Source organism: Vicugna pacos, chromosome 20, assembly GCF_048564905.1.
Source record: "Vicugna pacos chromosome 20, VicPac4, whole genome shotgun sequence".
Lineage (NCBI taxonomy): Eukaryota > Metazoa > Chordata > Mammalia > Artiodactyla > Camelidae > Vicugna > Vicugna pacos.
This window is the reverse complement of record NC_133006.1, coordinates 11,537,427-11,555,608: the sequence shown is the minus strand read 5'-3', so window position 1 is coordinate 11,555,608 and position 18,182 is coordinate 11,537,427. Positions and strand designations below refer to the sequence as shown.

Sequence of the window (18,182 nt, the reverse complement as noted above, 5' to 3'; positions counted from 1 at the left end):
TGAAATATACATCAGTAAAAATAGGTAAGAATGGAAAGTATGGAGGTGAGAGAAGAAGCACATTGACTTATTTCTCAGGGTAAGTCTGCTTACAGATGAACTAATGAACCAAGAATTCTGTGTCCCTATGAGTAGACGGCCATAGAATAATGTAAATAAAAAGTGACATTTGTGGGGGGTTTTTTCCCTTTAACTTTTATTATTTTAGTTTGAGGGAATGCTTCAGATCGAGAAAGTGAGAATGTCTGAAGAGAAAAACATCACATGTATAGGAGGAACTTAAACATTCTCACCGCAACTCTCTGTAGTTGCTACATTTTGCTTTGCTTTTGTCATTTGCACAAATGAGAAGATGTGTCCTAGATTTTTGTTATTCTTGTTCTTTTCTAAATGTGCAAATAAGAATTCCTTTACATTAATAGTCTAGTGATCTTAAAGAGGTAATAAGAAGAATCTCTTTACCTTAATACTCTATGCTTCAGCTCCTCTTAAGTTTCAGAATTTTACTGAAAATGCAAAAGAGCTGTTTGTAGCAAAGTCCACTTTAAGCAGAGATGGAACAGCCTAGTATTTAAAGCACTGAAATGGGAGACATGGAGGCTGCTCCCAATTCCACTCCCATTACTTACCCACCTGCCCAGCCACCCCCTCCTGTGCTCTGTCTTATCTGTGTAGTGATGTGACATAGCATTTATTTTAAGACAGAACAAGCTCCAGCCTAGAAAAATTGTGAAATGGGATTTGGTGTTCATCCCTTGGGACCTCCCCCGGTGCTTCCCTCCTCTGGCCTATCTGACACTTTCAGAAGCCCCAACACCCAGATTCTCATACCCAGTCCTTGTCTTCATTCCCTATGACACGTACTCAAACCAGCACCTCTATGCTTTTAAGTGATGCAATAGCAAGTTCAATAAAGTCGTGCTGTCATAACACCACTTATTACTACAACAATGATAATGTTAATAATGTTGATCATAATAATTACAATTTATGGCACCCTCACTAAGATCCAGGGCCTTTGCATGCACTATTTGATTTAATCCTCATGCAAGTCCTGGGTGGGCAGTATTCACTGGTCCATAGGGTTCTAGACTCCAAGAGGATAAGTGACTTTCTTAAGTTCTCATCACCACTAGATGGCAGAGCCTAGGTTCAAACCCAGATCTTCTTGTTCCAAAGCCTGCGTACAGATTCTCAAGAGAAAGCTGATGAGGCAAGTGAGAAAGTCGTAACTACCGAAAAAGAACTAGCCTGCTCTTGGGTGAGCTGTCATTTCCTTCAGCTCTCAATTATTCATGAGTTAGGCAGCCAAGACAAAGGTCAACTGTGATGAAGTGTCTCTATCCTCAATGAAACTATTACGTGGTTGCCTCTTAAGAATTTAACCCTCAGATAAAATGGGCAACATGCAGGACATATTCATGTAAAAGCAACTTCTCAGTTAAAATGAAAATGCCATTTTATAATACACAACTGAGCTGGCTGCAATAAATTGAGAGTTTAACTACTAATTACATTTATTTCAAAATCAAAATAATCTTTTTGGGTGAGCACGTTAGGTTACTCAGTCTCACAGATTCCTTGTCATTTCTTGCAAGAAACTTTACAGGGAAGCATCCAGTGTTTGGTTGATCTGATGAAACACAAAACAATATTCTGTATTTTTTCAGTCTCCACTGATGGCATTTTGGGGCGCCCCATTTCGAAGGGTGGGTCTTTTCAGTCAGTACCGATTGATTCGCCTCACTTAGCATAGTGTAGCTGCTCAAAAATATGTCAATTTGATTTAAGAAAATCTATTTTATGAAAACCCCAAGTTCCAAGATGGGTAAGTGATTTATAGGCTCCAGCGCTTCCTTTCTTCATAAAAAGCAATTGACTTTTTGGCCTCTGTTTAAATCACTACGAGTTGATTGTGTTAAAGATGATGATGGACTAAATCAAACAAAAGCAATGCAGGAGATGAACACTCAGAAGTCTGGGTGGTTGTGTGAATGTGAATGTGAGTTGTGGAAGATGACATTATTTCAAAGCTCTGAACAAAACTCTGGCAAAGTCCAACATGCAGTGTAAGAATATCATTAAAGTGTTTGAGGGACTAAAAGGCTCTGTGCTCTTAGTGCAGTGGAAATGGAAGTATTTCACAAAGTCAAAGGCACCTATCACTTTTCCTAACATATAGGCTTTGCTGAAATCTCTGGGGTAAAGAAACATGGGTAAGCATCACTCTGATGCTAGCGTGCCCTTGTTGAAGACAAAGGTACATGGATGCCATGATGGGGTGAGATCAATGGTAGCAAGGCCAGATAAGGTGAACATTCTCAAAAGACTAGTTAAATAATAATGATAGCAGAACAACTTACAATGCACTTATTCTAGGACAGACGTGGTTTTAAGGATGCTCTAAATATTATTTATTTAATGCTTTTCATAATATTGGGCTCTGAGACTCTGGGAAGTTATGGTCACTAATTAAGTGGTAAATTGGGTATATACGCCCTGTCAGTCTGTCTCCATAAAACAAAGAAGAATCACAATTGGCTACACCTATGTAGAACTCTTTGTTTTAACAGATTCTAATGATTGGTAAGAAAATATTAACACATTTTAAAAGGTAGTTAATCATAAGTCATTGTAAAAATAACCAGTAATCATATTCATATAAAATATGACTGGAATTCAATGATGAATCTTTTGAGAATGAACATGTAGATTACTGGTTTAATTTTTGCCACTCACTGTCATAAACCCCCATTGTTGAATTGCATTCTTGTGTAAGATTTGATAAATTTTTTTTGTTTTTAAATTTAAATGCCCTTTACCAGCTCTTCGTAGAGAGGATAAATCCCACTCTGCAGGCTGGGGAAAATCTTTTCATCGGGACAGCATTCACTGCATCTGTCAACTGCGTTACAAATTCTTATTCCCAATGCTATAAATTGCAGTTGTATGTCTCACATTGTGTCCTATGCTATGCCTCCCATGTTGACTATGGTTTGTTCATTGTTCATACCCTGCACTGCCACAGATTACTTTGTCTCCTCTCTTTTCATTTCTAATTGTTCTCTTTCTTTAATCTTGTCCATCTGCCTTCTTTGATAACAGAAGTTTGTTTTAGCTTAGGGGTCAATTTGACGTCATTATTTTTCTGTAGTTTCTAAGAGCTATTTCCTAAATTTTTAATACATTTTAATACTTCTTAGTATATTAACCTTTGATTTAGTCAATAAATATTTAGAACCTATACTGTTGTTACAGAAAAATTATTATTATCTGTTTAAAGTTAAAATAGGTCATTTAATGTCAGTTACAATTCCAAACCTAATTATGAACAATATTGAGTAAATATGGATTCAGAAATGCACACAGTTCTTAGAGTCACATACTATCTTTTGTGTCAATATTTATAAATTATCAAGAGTCGTTTTTACATGATCACTGGGTATCTGACTGCAGGGAAAGTTATTCCCAGGGAAGCTTATGAAAACATTACTCCTCCATGGAAAACAGGTGCTATATGCTGGGCACTTTCCAGGCTGCATAACTTTTACTGTCCCTAATCCTCACAGCAGCCCTGCCATGCAGGTACTTTGAGTGCCATTTGAAGCAGCCTCATAGGAGATCATCCTGCTAATAGTTTCTGTGCTAGGATTGGAACTGAGATCAACCTGATTGGAAAGCACATCTTTCTTCCATGTTAGGCTGGGAAAAAAAAAAATCTCATAAGGAGAAGAAAAAAAAAAAGAACTATTCCATGAGGAAATCAGGTTACCAAGGGCTGCAGAATCTCTGTCCCTTGTCATCTTTCCATGCACGGGGCTGGCCACTCAATAAAGCAGACAATACACCAAAATATAGAATGAGCATTGACAGCTAGCAGGAATCCACACATGTTCAAATCACTAAAAGAAGTCATGTGTAATGCTCATCAACTACCCACCTTCAGTCTTTGCTTTACACTTGACAGGAGTAAAGTTACAATAGCATTTAGTCATCCTTTAAAGAAGCATCCTTTAAGTATTTAGTCATTAAATATAGTTAGTTTTTCAGAGTTTTAACACACCCAGAATTTCATTTGCACACTTACTATATAAACAAGTGTCTAGCATAACCACTTTTTCCACTGCAATTTGCTTGAAAATCTCGCAGTAAACAATCTCTGATAGTGCCTGTATTGTGAAAGTTTACCATCTCTTGGTTTGATGGTATCCATCAGCAAGGCAAATCTGGGCAAAATTACTGTAATTTAGGATAACTGAGGTGAGGGAAAATATGGGTAGACACAATCTTCACGTTTTTGCACACTTTGGTTACTTATCGTAATCTTTTTTTTTAAGTTTTGAAATACAGTTGATGTATCATATTATGTTCGTTTCAGGTGAGTTTTATGGTGACTCAACACTTACATACATTGTGAAGTGAACACCACATTGAGTCTAGTGACAGATGTCCCCACACAAAGTTATTGTAATATTTTTGACCATATTTTTAGGTTGTGTATTACATCCCTGTGGCCGATTTATTTTATAATTGGAAATTTCTACCTTTTAATCTACTTCACCTATTTCACCCAACCCCTCACCAACCTCCCCTCTGGCAACTACCTGTCTGACGTCTGTATCTATAAGTCTATTTTCATTTAGTTTTGTTTGCTTGGTTTAGTTTTTAGATTCCACACGTACGTGAGATCATACAGTGTTTTTCTTTCTTTGTCTGACTTATTTCACACAGCATGATAATCTTCAGACCCATCTATGTTGTAGCAAATGACAAGATTTTATTTTTTATGGCTAAGTAATATATCATTGTGTGTATGTGTGTGTGTGTGTGTGTGTGTGTGTGTGTGTATATATATATATATATATATATATATATATATATGGCATCTTTATCCATTCATCTGTCAATGGACACTTGGATTGCTCTATATCTTGGCTATTGTAAATAATGCTGCCATGAACAGCATTGGGGTGCATATATCTTTTTGAGTTAGTGTTTTTGTTTTCTTCAGGTAAATGCCCAGAACTAAGATTGCTGGATCATATGATAGTTCTATTCTTAACCTGTTGAGGAAGCTCCATGCCGTTTTCCACAGTGGCTGCACCAATTTACACCCCACCAGCAGTGCACAAGGGTTCCCTTTTCCCCATGTCCTTGCCAACATTTATTATTTATTGTCTTTTTGATGAGAGCCATTCTGACAGGTGTGAGGTGGCATCTCATTGTAGTTTTGATTTTCATTTCTCTGATTTAATCTCTTGGCTTAAAGCATTGAAGACATGTGTCAACACACAGTTGAGGGGGGTCCATTACACTTCCATCAGTTAGTAATGAGATTGGAATTATTTTTTAAGATATTAAGCTGTGGTGAAACCTGAGTGTGACTCCACAGGGTGTGTGGAGAAAATCACTTGCAGCTCATCTAAGAGGAAGGAGTTTAAATGCTGCCCCTCTGCTCTGACTGAACAACACTTATTCTGGAAATTCCAAGAGGCTGTCGTGAGTGTGGCCTTGGTCTTTGCTGCCTTGTCATCGTTCATCAGTGACAACTGGACAGAAAGGCTCCAGAAAAGGTCCGGAAGCAAACTGAGTCCTTACAGCTACCTTCTCCCCTTTTATTGGGTTTAGAGACCCCATCTCAGACACAGAAGGTGGAATGGACTGACTTGTGCCCCTGGTTCTCTGCAACCTCATGGTGCACGCTCTTTCTCCCATCTTCCTCACCTAAATCATTAATGAGCAGAATAAAAAGAGTTAAATTGTTTAAAAAAAAAAAAGCTGTGGTGAAAGATGCATTGGGTTACGAGTCACAGGTCTGCTACTCAGCCCTGCTATAAATGTGCGTTAATTGTGATTTTTGATGGTCTGCTGACTGCTCTGAAGCTCAGTTTATCGATATGAGAAACATGGGAAACAATGAACTGATAATTTTAAGTTGTCTTGAATTCCAATGCAATGGTTCAGTAATCACTTCAGTCACTTAGATGGCCAAAATGGGGTCATCAAACAGGTTTCCTCTGATGGTGCAGAAGGGATCATTCACGGAAAGGTTCAGCAGGAGGAAGTTACTGGGGATTCCCAGTGTAAGCAGGTGCACAGAGATCTCACCAATTCCTCCTCCCTGGCATATGAGTGAGCGTTAATAGGGACACCAAGGCAAGATCTTTCCATGGACTCTTTTTTGTAAGCATTAACGTATGAATGTGCATGTTATCACTCCCTGGTTTGCATTTCAGAATATTTGTGCTCTCCATTCACCATAATTGCCAACTCCATTAGTGAATTCTTGTTTCCTTTTGCCCCTTTCTGAGGCTGTGTTGGGCACAGGCAGTGCTGGGGACTCTGACAGCAGCCACCCCCAGGCAGAACAGACTTCCCTGGCATACTTCATTTAATAAAAATAGTTTCTGGCAGTAGCATAAAACCTTTCATCCTTGAATCTCAAATTATTTCGCAAACATTAATTCTTGCAGAATTCCTTCAAGGCAGATATAATAGAGTCACAGATTCATAGAGACTTGAAGGTAAAAACTTCAGAGATCACCCACTTCAACTCACTTTATTTTTCACATTAAAAAAAAAAGAAAAAAGAAAAGAAATCCCAAAAGGTAAAGTGACTTGCCCAAGCAGTTCTCTTTTTAAAACATAAATGCAATACAGTCAGGTAAATAACTCCGAGCCATAGATTGCATTTTTAATTATTGTAGAAATTAAACTTTAAATTTGATTTACTAGCCTTGGGAGGAAGTTTATTCTACCTTTTTAAAGGCAGCCTCAATAGATAGAGAAATGGGTAGAGATGGGTTAATAAAATGACATGTCGGTAATGAGTGATAATTTAAAATTATACACCAGTGAGCAGAAGAAACAAGTTATTTCTACTCACTTAATTGGAAGATATGGGATGAGAGGAATTGCTTGAAATGAATCTGTCTTTATTAAATCTGACAACTCTCCTCCCACATTTAATCCTAGATAGAGCCAACCCCCTCTTACCACTTTCTCACTCCTTTCTCCCACCTCCACATATTAATCACCTGCCACTTTAAAGGAAGAAGGAGTTTGGAAGGGGAAGAAAGAAATTGACCACGAAGAGATCTACTGGTCCATAATGATGGGTGGTAGGAAGCTCACCATAGGACCTTTTTCATCTATTCAGGGAAGGGAGAATGGCGCAAAAGCTACTGAGATAATACGCTTATCCCTTAGGTGCAAAGCATCTTCAAGGATTCAAAGCTGCTATTTGATACTTCACAGGCAACAGAAAGATACCTTATACTTAAGTTAGCCTACGACAAAGTTATTGGTACTCAGTGCACAAAAGTGATGCAAACCAAGCGCTGTGGGAGCACGTGGAGAGCATGAGTTCTGCATGGGTGGTTTAGGGAAGACTGGGGGAAGAGCTCAAGGTGAGTCTAGAAAAAATGATTGGCAAAATGAGGTGGAGAAGGAAAGGGCATTCCAGGTAAAAAGGAATATATTTTACCAGGAGCAGCATGTTCTTTCTTTCTCTGAAAGACAAAGACAATGGGAAAAAAAGTTCTATGGATGAATGACAGTATTATGGTGGAGCCAAAGACTAACTGGTGAAAAAAAAATAATGTGAGAAAATGAAGCTATGAATCATGACGATGGCCAAGGAGAAGATTCCACATGAGGGAACTTACTTGGAGCATTTTGGGAGAACTTACTGCTGGGCTGATGAAGTCAGTGAGGAAAAGGGGAAGCAAGGGTACGTTTCAGAGAAAATGAAGACATGCTGAGATCAGTTAGACGACAAGAAAGGCCACAAGAGCCTCACTTAACGCTGGGTAATACAATCAGCCAAGAACAGCACCGACAGGACACTGGAAGACATACGGGGTGTGACCAAACCATAAAATAACTTAACCTTTTTAAATTCTTGGGGGTAGCTTCTCAAAGCCTTCTTTTTCAAGAAACGTGATACAGTCTAGAAATGTGTATTTCAAAGGATAACACAAGGGAAGAACTGTGCTTGGCAGCCTGAGAAAATAAGGAAGAGTCAGGGTAATACGGTAAATGCGAGTAGAGAATGATACTTTAAGAGATATTTTTAAGATACATGTGTTACCTCCTCCTTGAAAGCACAGCAGGCTAGAGCAACCAGTGACTTTGGTATTATTATTAATATGAATAACAGCATAGGTGAGTCCCAAAATATTTTTATATTGAGTGAAAGAAGCCAAACTTCCACTCCCCGATCCCACCCCATTCCTCTACCGAAAGCACATAGTGTAGGATTCCATTTATATAAAACTCCAGAAAAAGCAAACTCATCTATAGGGACAGAAAACAAATCAGTGGTTGCTTGGGGACTGGCACAGGGCAAGGTGGATTATCAAAGGGCAGGAAGAAACTGTGGGTATTATGGATAGGTTTACAATCTGGCATAATTTTCTAGGAATGTACATGTGTCAAAATTGATCAAATTGTACACTTTATTCATGTGCATTTTTTGTATGCCAGTTATACCTCGACAAAGTAGTTTTAAAAAAGAGATTATACGAATGACAGGAAATCTATTTGCACCCAGAATACACAGTACTCTTGGCAAGCCCTTCTGTAGATAGCTCCTAGAACTTATGCCTACCCGACACTGGGCATCTCTTCTTCCTGTGGAACAAGGGAATTTACTCCACAGTGACTTTGACAAAAAAGAGAGATATAACTATTCTATCTCTATGAAAAATAGAATGTTTTTGCGATTCCTTGGTAAAGTGGGAAAGGTTCTAGACTGTTTTCAGGATGCCTGTCCTCTGATGGCAGTTAAGGCTTCAATTTACTCTGTGATTTTGCAACTTAATCTTACCCCCTGCAAAATCAGAATTAAAACGTCTACGCCACACTTCACAGACTTAAAAAAAAAGATGAAATTATTTAGAAATAGTTGGAATGTTTTTGTTGACATTCTGCAAGGCTGTGGGGATACAAAGATAAATAGGATATGCTCTTCTTTCTCTAATTGCTTGTGTTCTCTCTCTCCCTAGAAATAGGTAGATGATAGATCGATGGATGGATGGTTGGATAGATAGATAGGTAGACAGATGGATAGATAGATAGACAGACAGACAGATATACAGGATGGATGGATGGGTATGTGGATGGATGGATGCATAGGTAGGTAGGTAGGTAGATAGATAGATAGGTAGGTAGATAGACAGACAGACAGATAGATATACAGAATGGATGGATGGATGGATGGGTATGTGGATGGATGGATGGATAGGTAGGTAGATAGATAGAGAGATAGACAGACAGACAGAATGGATGGATGGATGGGTAGATGGATGGATGGGTGGATGGATGGATGGATGGATGGATGGATGGATGGATAGATGGATAGATAGATAGATAGACAGACAGATGCAAATACAAGTATAAGTTACCCTCAACTCTATAATTATGTTATGAACAGAATACAGTCAAGTACAGAGGAGGCAGGAGGTAATAATCTGAGTGTGGAGCTAGAAATAGTGTGAAGAAGGAATACTTTGGTAGAGAAAGGAATATGAAGATTCAATAAGGAAGAAATACGTGCAAAAGCATAGAGACATAAGGGGACATAGTACTTGGGAGATGGCTTGAAGTTCATTGTTCTTGCAGCAGAGGACCAGTGTGGGAGGATGTTGAATAATGAATCTGAGAACAATTGAGGGCAATATTGCAATGAGCTTTGTATGCTGCCCTGGAGAACTTAGACACAAGGGAACCACTAGCGTTTCTAAATATGAAAGTATATAATCAATATAAAACTCATTGCATTAGACAAGTAAAAATAGGTGAACACACTAAAATAATCAGTTTGAAAGTAACTCATTGATTAAATATTTGAGTTTTACAATGGATAATTTTGGAGTTATATAAAGAAAAATTGATACAGGAGTCCAACCACAAGTATCCATAATTTTATTTCCTGTTACAACAATTTTTGCAACATAAATCTAGATTAATTTACAGCAACTAGTTAAGTCATGATTATATGTCTTTGTTATTTAATTTAAAGGTTTAATATTAGCGTGTTACCATAGATCAAAGACTGTTTTCTTAAGATAAATATGGACTAAATTTAACTTCCTCTTGGGAAATAAAGACTTGTAAAATTTAAATGTTCCTGAGAAATGCAAGCACAGTTTAAAAAGTCATGGTTATTAATGGCGTTTAATCCAAAAAAGGCTTATTAACATAAAGCAGAATAATTAACAGATTCTTTTCAAATGTATGCAGTAGAAAACTTGAGACAGAATGAATGTTTTCTTTTCCCTGATTGGAGTCAGTATCTTTGGCCTTGAAGTTTTTAACGATTACTGATATAAACAAGACCCATATTTACTTTCTTAGTATCTGGAGTATAGTGTTTCAGTATGGATTTTCATGTTGGGAAGATGTGAATTTAGCACAGACCAGAGCAGTTTCTTGCTGGGTAACTGTAAGCAAGTTACTTGGCCTCTCTGGTGCTCAATCTCGCCATCGTCAAATGGGGGTAATAACAGTATTCAAATCACAGAGTTGCTGCAATGGTTAGATGAAAGTGATTCTGAAATACGTAGATAATGTTTGATACACAGTAAACCTTCAATACAAATTAGATATTGCTGTTTTTGTTGTGATTATCTGGACGAGCTCGGCCTGAAAGACCAATATGGGACCAATTATCCTTTTCATACTAAGTGCATGGGCAGCCCTGTAATGAATAGGAAAAGCATCACAATGGAAATTAAGAAATGTGGTTCTTGCCTCGGGCCTGATATTAATGAGCTGTGTCACCTTGAATGTGTAATATATCTCTGACTCTTAAGTTCTTTTCATCTGTGAAATGACAGGGCTGGACCTCATCCAAAAATGCATATGGAGGAGTCCTAGAAATGTAGAGAATTCCTTAGCTGATGCTCGTTGGATGGGAGAAAAAGGGGAGATAAAAGACGGGGCTGAACTACCTCGACCTTTTCTTCAACCAGAACATCCTAGAGATTAAAGTTCAGTTTTGAGTCACCTAGAAGGATTTTGCGCGAACAGAAATCCCATAGCTATGTAAGTCTGAAAACCACTAGATTTCATAACTTCCAAGGTTTCACTAGCTCTAGAGTTTTGCAGCTGTGTTTGACTATTGTTAAGATCTGAATTCAAAGACTTTCATTAATACAATCATGCTAAAGATGGACAAAATTGCATTTTCTTGTTAGGATGGAGAAATCCATATAATACGTGACAAAAATAATGATGAATAGTTTTATGTCTTTATAAAAACCTTTTAAAAGAGGCATTATCCCATTTGAAAGACAAAAACAATGTGCCTCAGAAATTTCAATCTTAATGTAGACAAATGACAGATTTGGAATTTAAACTCAACTCTGCCCAGCTCCAAAAATCACTCTCATTCCGTGGCAATTAACAAGTCACTAATGAAAAGGCAATAACAGAGGAAGAACTATCCCAAGGTGCCATCCAACCTGCTTCTACAAGGTCCACAATGGGTCTTTGAATTGCTGAATTCAACTTTTCACTGAGCACTTACTCTGTGCCCAGCACCTTAGTATATATAAGGATAAGTAGGGCACAGCCTCCATCTCCTAAGAGCTTATAATCTAGTCAGAAAGATAGACCTTTAGTAGGAAGCTATTCTAAGAGTGAGCACAGGTACATGGTGTAGGCTAGGTTTGCTGGGGGAAGGAAAATCAAAGAGGTCATAAATACAGACGTTAGATCCATCTGCAAATAACCACAGTGCATCTTTTCAGATATACGTGAAATAGGGTGAGTCAGGTCAAGGGCTGAGGCACGAAGGAGACGGCGTAGATGACAACTTCAGGAGAAGGCAGTTGCGTGTAGAGGAGAAGTTATGTTAACCATGTATGTCCTTGGTTGGTAGCTGAGTTCCTGTGCATTATCTGTCCCACCAATGCATCCGGGTCTCACAGCCTTAGTAAGCATGGCCCTGCATCCCTTTTTAAGGCTGCCAGCCGCAATCACCCAAACTGACGTCCTCAGACACCAGGTAAGGCCCAGGAGCAAGCAACCACTGGGGACGTCTTCAAGTACCATCAAGACCACAGTTTCGTGCCACACAATTACCACAAGAAAAATGGAAATTTTGATGCCAGGCACAAAATAGCAAACATAGGAGTTACATTAGCTTCAAACAAACAAAAAAGCAAAGTAAGTGTCAGCCTAAAAGGACAGGGGGAATTTCACGATTATGAAATGAATGTTTCCCTTGGTCAAATCACACTTATGTTTGATACTATCTACTGCACAAAGAGAGCAATCTTTCAACACAAATCCTTCTGGGTTTGGGGAAACCCTAGAACTGTCCTCATTCTATCCCTGAGTGGCTATGGGGAAAAAAAAGATTCAAATAATGGAAATAAGAATTGCCATCAACTCTAAGGTAGAGATGAAGATTGGAAGTAAAATTAACATATCATAAAAATGAAATCATTTAAGATGCCCAATGAAGAGCATACTGTATCTTACGTTCTTTTTGAAGTCGTAAGTACCTGGATACAGATTCCTTAAAATGAAAACAAGCCCTGCACCTCTACAGCAATTTGCTTCCTATTAAAGAGCATGTCAGCTATTTTCGTCTGGAATTGGTACGACAAAGAAGCTTGTTTATCTTCTTTTCATTTGAGAAAGCTTCCTTCCTGGCAGCAAGAAGGTTGGCACAGCTGATGCAGAGCTGATCCAGATTTCCGACGCAAGCTTGGAGGGGGCTTTCCAAACAGCAGGAGCACTGGAAAGCAGTCGCCAGTCTGCACAGCTCCAGGCCCTACAGGGCAATCTGCTTCCAGCCTTCAGAGTGACTGAGCACGTGGCAAGGGGCCTCCAACAGAAGCAGGCCTCCTGACATCCCTGGAGTCTCCACTCCTCTGGAATCCGGCATCACGCCTGTTTGCACTTCCTGCTTCATCGAGGTATTGCCAGGAGCATAAACAAGTGTAGATCTCTTACTAACAACCTCCCTGCAAACGTCTCCTATGTAATTTCTCTTAGTGGCCATTTTAACGAAGTTCAAAACCACATGCTGGGTTGAGGATTTTTAACGGCAAGGTAAATGCTGGCAAAATTACTATTATTGAGGACAAACAGGCCAGAGAGAGCACAGTTAAGACAAATAATTATTGGAACATAGCTTATAAAATTGAAAATTTTAATCCTCAGGTAATAGCAACATGGTAGATGGGTGAGGGGATGTGGAAACATGCTAAAATTTCTGTTGCAGTTAAACATTGGATGTAGATACTGAAAAATATCTTAGATTAATTGATTAATTAAAATATAGACAAAATAGTAATAGAAATTACTAAGATAAAAAATATAGTTTATAAAACATCTAAACTACTAGGGAAAATTAGGTTGATCCCAAATGAGTGAGGCCTCGTGGAAACGGGATGTCTGTCTTTGCATGTAATACCTTCCCTTCTCCTTCTGTTGACAAAATCTCTCTTTCTAGTCATGGTACCCAAGTCCCAAGCAACAACCACTGGTCTAACAGTAGTCACAGGATCAAAACTCAGTCAGTCTGAATCCTTGCTGCACTCCGTCTCTCCAACGAAGAGATGGAAAAGACTTCCCTGCTAAGCTTCATTTAATAAAAAAGAGGTTTTGGCACTCACATAAAACCTTTCATCCTTGATTCTGAAATTATTTCACAAACATTAATTCTTGCAGAATTCCTGCAAGGCAGATATTATAGTCACAGATTCATGGAGATCTGAAGATTTAAAAAAAAAAACAAAAATACTTCAGAGATCATCCAATTCAAGTCACCTCATTTTTCTCATTAAAAAAAAAAGAAAGAAAGAAATCCCAAAAGGTAAAGTGACTTGCCCAAGCAGTTCTCTTTTTAAAAATGTGAATACAAGACAGTCAGGTGAATAACGCCAAGCCAGAGAATGCATTTTTAATTACTACAGAAATTAAACTTTAAACTTCATCTACTAGTCTTGGGAGGAAGTTTATTCTGTCTTTTTAAAGGCAGACCTAAGGGGTAGAGAAATGGGTAGAGATTTGAGAGATGGGTTAATAAAGTGACATGCCAATAGCGAGTGATAATTTCAAGTAGCAGTGAGCAGAAGAAACAATGTGTTTTTCTACTCCCTTAAGATGCTGCGCTCTAAGACCATGAGCCTGTAGGTATCACTATTCAAATAGGAGACACCATTCACGTGGAGAAGAAGCCTCAGGGAGTGACGCCAACAAGGAGAGAGAGTGAAGGTCAATAACAGAGATGTGGAGAGATTACCTGACACTGTTTAAGCCCTGATTTTCTGTCAACACTGAAGCCAGCTTCCCCTTCACTGTTCTGTTTTCCTTGCTTCAGCCTATGCATAAACACACACGCACGCCTTTTCCTTACATTACTCTGAATGGTGTATCTATCACTTAGAATAGAGAAGCCTGATCAGAACCCTAAGAAAAGAGCCATAGAGGTAATGAGCTCCCATGACAAATTAATAACCTAAAATAACTTACCATATGTACGTCTCATTACACTGAAATAAATAAAAATAATAAAATAAATAAAAGATAGATGAAAAGTAACCAAAATGAACCCGAAGGATTCAATTTTCCTACGAGACAGATATTGGATTGGGTAAAAAAATTAAACAAACACAGAATAAAAACAAATAGACAAGTCAAACAACGTTACTTAAATGCTGTTTTCAAGATACACATCCCAAACAAAACGACATAAAGTTAAAAAATGTAGGATGGAAAAAAAGCCAAGTAAAAACGTATTTTTAAAAATGGTGTGACAATATTAATAAAAGAAAAAATAGACTTCAATGTGAAGATTATTTATTTGGATAAAGAGACCTATTTTATTATGACTAGAGATCTACTTTACTAAGAACTTGTAACAATCAGAAGCCTTTATTCTTCTAGCCACATCAGTTTAAAACATGCAAAGGAAACCCAGTGAAACATAAGGACCAGCAGATAAACACGTAATTAGAGTGGGAGACACAACAGTTTATCCCAGGATCATCAGATCAAGAAGTGTAACCACCATGTGAGCAAACACGGCTCATGGGAAGTCATGAAGAAACTATTTCGCATCTCATTGTCCTATTGTTTTTGCTCAGTGGGGCTATTTCCCCCTCTACTCAGCTCAGGTTAACTGGGCAGCCTTATGATTTACCCTAAAGGAATCTTTCCTGTTTAATTTATTAAACAGAGTCTCCTTTCAGCTATTTAAATGTCCAGTCCGACATATTCATCAAAAACGCAAACCTTGATTTAAGCCATCTCCTGCTCTCCAGGCCAGATCCCTCTGCAGGCAAAAATCTAAGGAAAGAAGGTTAGCCGGCTTCTGCTCTGTCCTCCCCTGTTTCTTCTGCTCCTCCTCCCCTTCTCTCCTCCAACAATGGGACAAGTGGATAGGAAATTGCGAGCGAGGCCACGCTCCTCTCTATAAATGTCTGGTCCGTACACATTGCAAGTCTCTCCCAAAATTTTGGAAGAGCAGTTTCCTACCAAACGCCCAAGACTCTTCACTGGGTTCCAGGACCAAAGATCCTTCTCTCCCTGTTTCCTCAGTCCTCGAGGGGGTAGCTCTGTTTCAGACCCTTGGATGTGTCACTGCCCCTTGCTGGTTTCTTTAGTCCTGCCCACACGTGTTTCTTGTTAGGACCACAACTGATAGACCAGCTATGTGGTACCATGCAGCTATCAAATCCTGTGAAAGGAACTAGATGTACTGACCTAAAAACAATCCCACCATGGATAGGCTAGATTTTCAAAAGGCCGAAAAAGATACCCACAGTTGTATCATTTATCCATAACCAAGATTTGCCATGTTTGGGTGGAATGCTATATATTTCCAACACTTAGGTATTTCAAACTCACAGTGAACTTTAATAGGAAAAAAAAAAGATTTGAGTATAAAATACACACTTGGACAATGCAGTGGTTTACAAAGATCTTTAACTGTCAAATATATAAACAATTGATAATCTTCAACCACTTATGCCATTTCAGCGCCAGTACTGGGGCATTAATGCAACCCTGCCTGAAGTCCCACGCCTCCGGGCTGGATCACAAAGAACCAGGATTCCACGGCAACACAAATAACTATTTACAGGACCATCACCGGTCACCATGCACTGTGACACACCAGCATCACACACTCTAGTAACTTTAATTATTATGACACTTTAGTTTATAAACTGATGATCAAAGAACAGACATAAAGCCTTAGAAAATTCTGGTGTTTAGACATCCAGATAGTACACCTCTTACCAAATGAAATTCTACTAGTTCAAAACCTTGAGAGTTCCCCAGGTGAAATCTGAACCTAAGGCCCATACATGAGGGCCCAGAGAGACTGGAGGAAGAGGCTGCCACTCCACACAGTGGTCATGACAGGTTTAAAAAGAGAGAGAACTTACTTTGAGGCTTGTCTTGGGTGTCGCAAGATGAACAGATCTCCACAGTTCCCGCCAGAGTCTTGAAACTGGGTTCAGTCACGTACCCCATCCTGATAGTCTCAACGACAAAGTGCTCTCTCCAGGCTGCGCCCCACTGTGGGAACGGTGGGCAGAGTGTACGTTCCAAGGACCAGGAGAGGGTGAGGAGCCTCCATTGTCTGGGTCCAGTTCGCAGGTCAACCAGCAGTCACATCCTCTCCATGACCTCCTCCAACAAATGCCTAAAAATAATACTCAAACATCAGTGTATGAATGACAGCTACCTCTGGGTATGGAATAAAAATTGGTATGGGCACAGGAAAAATGTATTGCTTTGTTCTCTAAACTTCTCTATTATTGAAAAACAATTTTACAGTGAACCCATGCTCATTTTTCTATTACGTTAACGATTTTAAATAAAATGTTACAAAAGTGATCAGATCTAGATAAAATCCTGACAAAATTTTGATAATTCTATGGCAGAGAGAAAGAAAACAGAACAATTTGACTACTCACAGAGCTCTCTGAGGTCAGCACTTAAAAGAATGGGTTACATTGTAAATCAACCATACTCCAATTTTAAAAATTTTTAAATAAAAATAAAAGAAATGGTTAAAAAGAGAGAGAGAATTGACACAGATCATTAGGATCACTGAACAGAGAGTGTGAATGAAATGCCTTAAATTGAGCAGGCAGGTCTGTAGCAAAATGGCCAGAATAGCCCAAAGCCCAGACTGCCAGACTGTGTTGCGATCTATGAAAAAAACTCAAGACAATAATATATATATGTAATACATTTGCTAAGAACAGACAAGAACATACGCTGAACAAGAGAGGCGACTGGGGAAGATGTATACTTTTGTTAACCTGACAGAAACAACAGAACGACACACACTCAATATTATTTTCTTTGGTTTTCTTTAACAGAGAGAAGTCAAGAAAGGGTGTCAGGGGAGAACTGAAACTCAGTATGTACGTGAGAGATGGTTAAGAGGGGGGAATACCTTCCGTCGGGGCTCTTCTGTGATTGCAGGGAGGCAGGAGCGAATCGTGACAGGTGCAGGGACCCTTCATCCACCTCACAGTTTTCATCCTCCCCCCCATGGGATAATGGCAAGCCCAGTCCCCTCAGCCCGGTCTCCCCTCAAGAACTCGTATCAAGAAGGCAGAGACGGCTGGCTCAGCGAGGTCTTGGCTGCTGTGCCCGAGAGGCTGGACCAAGGTGGAGTGCCACCCCCTCTCAGGAAGGAGCCTCCCGTCACCTTTGAGGCAACTGCTCTTAAAATAATCTCAGAAAATTTTCCTGCCCTTCATGGCATTTAGCATCTTCTTGAGTTCTGACTGTACACCAGACATAGAGTATCCATCCATAAACATGGCAGCTGGACAGTTCTGAATTTGGTGATGGACTTGTTTCAGTACTAGCACCTTTTGACAAATCCTTCAAACAATGTAACCAGAGCTTTTCAAACCATCTTTCCACTTGCCCACCTGGTTTTACCCACTGCTGATCCCTCAGCCGTCAAGAAATAGGAGATTTTATGACCCTGATCATACCTGAGAGCTGGTTTAAACTTAAAATATGCAAACCCATCTTGACTTTAACACGGTGCTGGTAACCACAGCTCTAGGTCACACGTAGGCTGAGGGCTGCTCTAGGGAGCTGAATAGAAATTGGGAATGTAATTTGGTGCAGTCACTATGAAAAGCCAGGATGGCGGTTCCTTAAAAAACTAAAAATAGAGTTACCAT

At 39.1% G+C, this 18,182-nt stretch overlaps 1 protein-coding gene across 1 annotated transcript in view; it reads right to left on the bottom strand.

Annotated features, from left to right (window-relative positions):
* The window catches only part of PTCHD4 (patched domain containing 4), a 178,289-nt gene extending 161,621 nt beyond the window's left edge, over positions 1-16,668 (bottom strand). The window contains exon 1 of the mRNA XM_031688625.2: positions 16,413-16,668. The gene's annotated coding sequence lies outside the window, so the exon portion shown is untranslated. The remainder of the gene's footprint in view (positions 1-16,412) is intronic.
* Between the last annotated feature and the right edge of the window lie 1,514 nt (positions 16,669-18,182).